The sequence below is a fragment of the Taudactylus pleione genome, unplaced genomic scaffold, assembly GCF_031769625.1.
Source record: "Taudactylus pleione unplaced genomic scaffold, aTauple2 ptg001987l, whole genome shotgun sequence".
NCBI classification, from domain to species: Eukaryota; Metazoa; Chordata; class Amphibia; order Anura; family Myobatrachidae; genus Taudactylus; species Taudactylus pleione.
The window spans coordinates 1663265-1672130 of record NW_028286383.1 but is presented as its reverse complement, the minus strand read 5'-3'; the positions used below and the strand labels follow the sequence as shown (position 1 = coordinate 1672130).

Below are 8866 nucleotides of genomic sequence, written 5' to 3'. Positions count from 1 at the left end.
CCCCCTCCCCCAGTAAGATCCATCTCAGATAACAGGCCGGCCAAGCACCTGACGGGTACCATGGGACAGTGACACTGGTAACACCTGATGGGTACCATGGGGCAGTGACACTGGTAGCATGTGACGGGTACCATGGGGCAGTGACACTGGTAGCACGTGACGGGTACCATGGGGCAGTGACACTAGTAGCACCTGACGGGTACCATGGGGTAGTGACACTGGTAGCACCTGACGGGTACCATGGGACAGTGACACTGGTAACACCTGACGGGTACCATGGGACAGTGACACTGGTAACACCTGACGGGTACCATGGGGCAGTGACACTGGTAGCACCTGACAGGTACCGTGGGGCAGTGACACTGGTAACACCTGACAGGTACCATGGGGCAGTGACACTGGTAGCACGTGATGGGTACCATGGGGCAGTGACACTGGTAGCACCTGACGGGTACCGTGGGGCAGTGACACTGGTAGCACGTGACGTGTACCGTGGGGCAGTGACAGTGGTAGCACGTGACTGGTACCATGGGGCAGTGACACTGGTAGCACGTGACGGGTACCATGGGGCAGTGACACTGGTAGCACCTGATGGGCACCGTGGGGCAGTGACACTGGTAGCACCTGATGGGTACCGTGGGGCAGTGACACTGGTAGCACGTGACGGGTGCCATGGGGCAGTGACACTGGTAGCACGTGACGGGTGCCATGGGGCAGTGACACTGGTTCCCCATTGATCTTATATTGTTACATGTGCTGCTGCGCCTCTCTGCCTGACTGGCTCTCAGTCGCTATCCTAGTTACCTGGACTCTGGCTGCTACGTGCAGTTACTCACCTGTTGGTAGTCTCGTTACCTGACCTCAGCCTGATGGACCAATCACAGGAGACCTCTCCCTTCATTAGGGATTCTGGTAACCTCTTGCCTGCTGGTAATAATATGAAGTTTCTGCACCTAATGGAGGCTCACGTGGTCGCTGTGCAGCGCCTGAACCCATTTTCCTGTGTCCAGTATCCTGCTATTGTATACCTTTGCTCCTAGACTCAGTCCTCAATGTCCTGTCCCTGCCAGTCCTATTCCTGTGTCCATCCCAGCTATGTATCTGTGCCTAGCCAAGACCTTCCAGCTTACCTTGTGTGTCTCCTCCGGTTTGTGTCTAGTCCTGGAGTCTACCTGTGGATTCATCCTGCCAAGTTCAACAATATCAAGTACTGGTTCTGTTACAAACTCACACCTGCATCCTGAATAGCTGGCCTGCCACAACCAAGTTCATATCCAGCATTGTAGGTTCAACATTATTCCTACCTGCATCCTGAGTATCTGGCCTGCAAAACCAAGTCCACATCCAGCAGAGCTGCTTTAGCATTGTTCCAGCCCGCATCCTGAAAAGCTGGCCTGCTACTATCCAGATCTGCATGCTGTCTATGTGAATATCCACCTGTGCCAGTTAATTGCAACCTACATGGTAGCTCCCAGCAGCAGACTCTAGCACACACCTGCATCTGTCTGCCTCAGCCATTATCTCCTACCTTTCCTGCTGCAATTACTCCAGGTAACTTATTCTCTGTATTCCTGCCTAGTACTTCATGTGCCCGTCACACAAAGTCCTGGGGTCTCATGCTAGTAGTGCAGGTACATCCATAACATATATCCATGGGTGATGGCACCAGTAACAATCCATTGTCCTAGCCCAGGATTACTAATATCACACCTACACCTCTTCACATGCTTCCAGGTGTACAATGAGACCGACTTCAGCCTCTCCAACCTCTCCCACTCTCTATGTAAATTACATAAAGCAGTAACCACACACATTCCCTAGGGTAAGATGGTGGCTGAGAGCGGGACGGAACATTCTATGCGCAATGCAAGAGATTCAAGTGTTTTATCTTGGGTTTATGATCTGGATTTGCAAGAAGGAAACCAGCTGTGTCTGGGAGGTGTATAACATTATATATGGTAATAATAATAGACCTAATAACTGTACATGTTACATTATAGTGTATATTATCCCTGTACATACACTTCTGTCTGCATTTCCCTCCTTCCTATGTGTGATGTCACCTAATAACTGTACATGTTACATTATAGTGTATATTATCTCTGTACATACACTTCTGTCTGCATTTCCCTCCTTATGTGTGATGTCACCTAATAACTGTACATGTTACATTATAGTGTATATTATCTCTGTACATACGCTTCTGTCTGCATTTCCCTCCTTCCTGTGTGTGATGTCACCTAATAACTGTACATGTTACATTATAGTGTATATTATCCCTGTACATACACTTCTGTCTGCATTTCCCTCCTTCCTATGTGTGATGTCACCTAATAACTGTACATGTTACATTATAGTGTATATTATCTCTGTACATACACTTCTGTCTGCATTTCCCTCCTTCCTATGTGTGATGTCACCTAATAACTGTACATGTTACATTATAGTGTATATTATCCCTGTACATACGCTTCTGTCTGCATTTCCCTCCTTCCTATGTGTGATGTCACCTAATAACTGTACATGTTACATTAGTGTATATTATCCCTGTACATACACTTCTGTCTGCATTTCCCTCCTTATGTGTGATGTCACCTAATAACTGTACATGTTACATTATAGTGTATATTATCCCTGTACATACACTTCTGTCTGCATTTCCCTCCTTATGTGTGATGTCACCTAATAACTGTACATGTTACATTAGTGTATATTATCTCTGTACATACGCTTCTGTCTGCATTTCCCTCCTTCCTGTGTGTGATGTCACCTAATAACTGTACATGTTACATTATAGTGTATATTCTCTGTACATACACTTCTGTCTGCATTTCCCTCCTTATGTGTGATGTCACCTAATAACTGTACATGTTACATTAGTGTATATTATCCCTGTACATACACTTCTGTCTGCATTTCCCTCCTTCCTATGTGTGATGTCACCTATAACTGTACATGTTACATTATAGTGTATATTATCCCTGTACATACGCTTCTGTCTGCATTTCCCTCCTTCCTATGTGTGATGTCACCTAATAACTGTACATGTTACATTATAGTGTATATTATCCCTGTACATACACTTCTGTCTGCATTTCCCTCCTTCCTATGTGTGATGTCACCTAATACCTGTACATGTTACATTATAGTGTATATTATCTCTGTACATACACTTCTGTCTGCATTTCCCTCCTTATGTGTGATGTCACCTAATAACTGTACATGTTACATTATAGTGTATATTATCCCTGTACATACACTTCTGTCTGCATTTCCCTCCTTCCTATGTGTGATGTCACCTAATAACTGTACATGTTACATTATAGTGTATATTATCTCTGTACATACACTTCTGTCTGCATTTCCCTCCTTATGTGTGATGTCACCTAATAACTGTACATGTTACATTATAGTGTATATTATCCCTGTACATACACTTCTGTCTGCATTTCCCTCCTTCCTATGTGTGATGTCACCTAATAACTGTACATGTTACATTATAGTGTATATTATCCCTGTACATACACTTCTGTCTGCATTTCCCTCCTTCCTGTGTGTGATGTCACCTAATAACTGTACATGTTACATTATAGTGTATATTATCCCTGTACATACACTTCTGTCTGCATTTCCCTCCTTATGTGTGATGTCACCTAATAACTGTACATGTTACATTATAGTGTATATTATCCCTGTACATACACTTCTGTCTGCATTTCCCTCCTTCCTATGTGTGATGTCACCTAATAACTGTACATGTTACATTATAGTGTATATTATCCCTGTACATACACTTCTGTCTGCATTTCCCTCCTTCCTATGTGTGATGTCACCTAATAACTGTACATGTTACATTATAGTGTATATTATCCCTGTACATACGCTTCTGTCTGCATTTCCCTCCTTCCTATGTGTGATGTCACCTAATAACTGTACATGTTACATTAGTGTATATTATCCCTGTACATACGCTTCTGTCTGCATTTCCCTCCTTCCTATGTGTGATGTCACCTAATAACTGTACATGTTACATTAGTGTATATTATCCCTGTACATACACTTCTGTCTGCATTTCCCTCCTTATGTGTGATGTCACCTAATAACTGTACATGTTACATTAGTGTATATTATCCCTGTACATACACTTCTGTCTGCATTTCCCTCCTTCCTATGTGTGATGTCACCTAATAACTGTACATGTTACATTATAGTGTATATTATCCCTGTACATACGCTTCTGTCTGCATTTCCCTCCTTCCTATGTGTGATGTCACCTAATAACTGTACATGTTACATTAGTGTATATTATCCCTGTACATACACTTCTGTCTGCATTTCCCTCCTTATGTGTGATGTCACCTAATAACTGTACATGTTACATTATAGTGTATATTATCCCTGTACATACACTTCTGTCTGCATTTCCCTCCTTCCTATGTGTGATGTCACCTAATAACTGTACATGTTACATTATAGTGTATATTATCCCTGTACATACACTTCTGTCTGCATTTCCCTCCTTATGTGTGATGTCACCTAATAACTGTACATGTTACATTATAGTGTATATTATCCCTGTACATACACTTCTGTCTGCATTTCCCTCCTTGTGTGATGTCACCTAATAACTGTACATGTTACATTATAGTGTATATTATCTCTGTACATGTTACATTATAGTGTAGATTATCTCTGTACATGTTACATTATAGTGTAGATTATCTCTGTACATGTTACATTATAGTGTAGATTGTCCCTGTACATGTTACATTATAGTGTAGATTATCTCTGTACATGTTACATTATAGTGTAGATTATCTCTGTACATGTTACATTATAGTGTAGATTATCTCTGTACATGTTACATTATAGTGTAGATTATCTCTGTACATGTTACATTATAGTGTAGATTATCTCTGTACATGTTACATTATAGTGTAGATTATCTCTGTACATGTTACATTATAGTGTAGATTATCTCTGTACATGTTACAGTATAGTGTAGATTATCTCTGTACATGTTACATTATAGTGTAGATTATCTCTGTACATGTTACATTATAGTGTAGATTATCTCTGTACATGTTACATTATAGTGTAGATTATCTCTGTACATGTTACATTATAGTGTAGATTATCTCTGTACATGTTACATTATAGTGTAGATTATCCCTGTACATGTTACATTATAGTGTATATTGTCCCTGTACATGTTACATTATAGTGTATATTATCTCTGTACATGTTACATTATAGTGTATATTGTCCCTGTACATGTTACATTATAGTGTAGATTGTCCCTGTACATGTTACATTATAGTGTAGATTATCTCTGTACATGTTACATTATAGTGTAGATTATCTCTGTACATGTTACATTATAGTGTAGATTATATCTGTACATGTTACATTATAGTGTAGATTATCTCTGTACATGTTACATTATAGTGTAGATTATCTCTGTACATGTTACATTATAGTGTAGATTATATCTGTACATGTTACATTATAGTGTAGATTATCTCTGTACATGTTACATTATAGTGTAGATTATCTCTGTACATGTTACATTATAGTGTAGATTATCTCTGTACATGTTACATTATAGTGTAGATTATCTCTGTACATGTTACATTATAGTGTAGATTATCTCTGTACATGTTACATTATAGTGTAGATAATCTCTGTACATGTTACATTATAGTGTAGATAATCTCTGTACATGTTACATTATAGTGTAGATAATCTCTGTACATGTTACATTATAGTGTAGATAATCTCTGTACATGTTACATTATAGTGTAGATTATCTCTGTACATGTTACATTATTGTGTAGATTATCTCTGTACATGTTACATTATAGTGTAGATTATCTCTGTACATGTTACATTATAGTGTAGATTATCTCTGTACATGTTACATTATAGTGTAGATTATCTCTGTACATGTTACATTATAGTGTAGATTATCTCTGTACATGTTACATTATAGTGTAGATTATCTCTGTACATGTTACATTATAGTGTAGATTATCTCTGTACATGTTACATTATAGTGTAGATTATCTCTGTACATGTTACATTATAGTGTAGATTATCTCTGTACATGTTACATTATAGTGTAGATTATCTCTGTACATGTTACATTATAGTGTAGATTATCTCTGTACATGTTACATTATAGTGTAGATTATCTCTGTACATGTTACATTATAGTGTAGATTATCCCTGTACATGTTACATTATAGTGTATATTGTCCCTGTACATGTTACATTATAGTGTATATTATCTCTGTACATGTTACATTATAGTGTATATTGTCCCTGTACATGTTACATTATAGTGTAGATTGTCCCTGTACATGTTACATTATAGTGTAGATTATCTCTGTACATGTTACATTATAGTGTAGATTATCTCTGTATATGTTACATTATAGTGTAGATTATCTCTGTATATGTTACATTATAGTGTAGATTATCTCTGTACATGTTACATTATCGTGTAGATTATCTCTGTACATGTTACATTATCGTGTAGATTATCTCTGTACATGTTACATTATCGTGTAGATTATCTCTGTATATGTTACATTATAGTGTAGATTATCTCTGTACATGTTACATTATAGTGTAGATTATCTCTGTACATGTTACATTATAGTGTAGATTATCTCTGTACATGTTACATTATAGTGTAGATTATCTCTGTACATGTTACATTATAGTGTAGATTATCTCTGTACATGTTACATTATAGTGTAGATTATCTCTGTACATGTTACATTATAGTGTAGATTATCTCTGTACATGTTACATTATAGTGTAGATTATCTCTGTACATGTTACATTATAGTGTAGATTATCTCTGTACATGTTACATTATAGTGTAGATTATCTCTGTACATGTTACATTATAGTGTAGATTATCTCTGTACATACACTTCTGTCTGCATTTCCCTCCTTATGTGTGATGTCACCTAATAACTGTACATGTTACATTATAGTGTAGATTATCCCTGTACATGTTACATTATAGTGTAGATTATCTCTGTACATATTACATTATAGTGTAGATTATCCCTGTACATGTTACATTATAGTGTAGATTATCTCTGTACATGTTACATTATAGTGTAGATTATCTCTGTACATGTTACATTATAGTGTAGATTATCTCTGTACATGTTACATTATAGTGTAGATTATCTCTGTACATGTTACATTATAGTGTAGATTATCTCTGTACATGTTACATTATAGTGTATATTGTCCCTGTACATGTTACATTATAGTGTAGATTGTCCCTGTACATGTTACATTATAGTGTAGATTGTCCCTGTACATGTTACATTATAGTGTAGATTATCTCTGTACATGTTACATTATAGTGTAGATTATCTCTGTACATGTTACATTATAGTGTAGATTATCTCTGTACATGTTACATTATAGTGTAGATTATCTCTGTACATGTTACATTATAGTGTAGATTATCTCTGTACATGTTACATTATAGTGTAGATTATCTCTGTACATGTTACATTATAGTGTAGATTATCTCTGTATATGTTACATTATAGTGTAGATTATCTCTGTACATGTTACATTATAGTGTAGATTATCTCTGTACATACACTTCTGTCTCCTCTCACCAATAGGACGGAGGGAAACGCAGACAGGAAATGATTTCTCCAAATTGTTTCCAGAGATGAGAAACAGGAAAATAATGAGTCTCACACTTCACTCAGAGCAGAGAGGCGAAACGTCAGGAGAGGGACAGTCTGATACATTGTGAGTATAAAGTCCACAATAAGTGGCACAAAGTGATTATATCGATTGGTAAAACTTAGAGATATTCGGTTCCTTTCTCCAGATATCCAAATCCACCCGAATTACGGGAATCCTGACAGATCGAGTTGTGTTTCTAATCTCCTGAAAAGTTCCAGATAAATTGCGTTTCTGAAATTCCAGCTGTTTAGAATTCATGTTTTAATTCTGAAATTCGGCTTTTGGAGTGTAATAATTATAACACATAAAGGTGGTTATCCAAACCCTAAACACGGGGTCTGCGCACAGCTCTAGTTATAGACAAAACCTAGGAGACCACATGCACATGAGACACTCACATAGAGACAGCCCACACACACTGAGACAGTCACATAGTGACAGCCTGCACACACTGAGACACTCACATAGTGACAGCCTGCACACACTGAGACACTCACATAGTGACAGCCTGCACACACTGAGACCCTTACATAGAGACAGCCCACACACACTGAGAGACTCGCATAGTGACAGCCTGCACACACTGAGACTCTCGCATAGTGACAGCCTGCACACACTGAGAGACTCGCATAGTGACAGCCTGCACACACTGAGACACTCGCATAGTGACAGCTGCACACACTGAGAGACTCAAAGTGACAGCCTGCACACACTGAGACACTCGCATAGTGACAGCCTGCACACACTGAGACACTCGCATAGTGACAGCCTGCACACACTGAGACACTCGCATAGTGACAGCCTGCACACACTGGAGACACTCGCATAGTGACAGCCTGCACACACTGAGAGACTCGCATAGTGACAGCCTGCACACACTGAGAGACTCGCATAGTGACAGCCTGCACACACTGAGAGACTCGCATAGTGACAGCCTGCACACACTGAGAGACTCGCATAGTGACAGCCTGCACACACTGAGACACTCGCATAGTGACAGCCTGCACACACTGAGACACTCGCATAGTGACAGCCTGCACACACTGAGACACTCGCATAGTGACAGCCTGCACACACTGAGACACTCGCATAGTGACAGCCTGCACACACTGAGACACTCGCATAGTGACAGCCT

The 8866-nt window shown here is 39.1% G+C and overlaps 1 protein-coding gene across 3 annotated transcripts in view; it reads left to right on the top strand.

Moving 5' to 3' along the window:
• The first annotated feature begins 1369 nt into the window (after positions 1 to 1369).
• LOC148435883 (transforming growth factor beta-1-induced transcript 1 protein-like) overlaps positions 1370 to 8866 on the top strand; it is a 172977-nt gene continuing 165480 nt past the window's right edge. Inside the window, exons 1-2 of one of the 3 annotated variants that reach the window (XM_088465386.1) lie at positions 1501 to 1551; positions 7662 to 7794. The gene's annotated coding sequence lies outside the window, so the exon portion shown is untranslated. Of the gene's footprint in view, positions 1552 to 1902; positions 1959 to 7661; positions 7795 to 8866 lie in introns of those variants that run through there. The other 2 variants (XM_088465385.1, XM_088465388.1) reach the window with 2 other exon arrangements.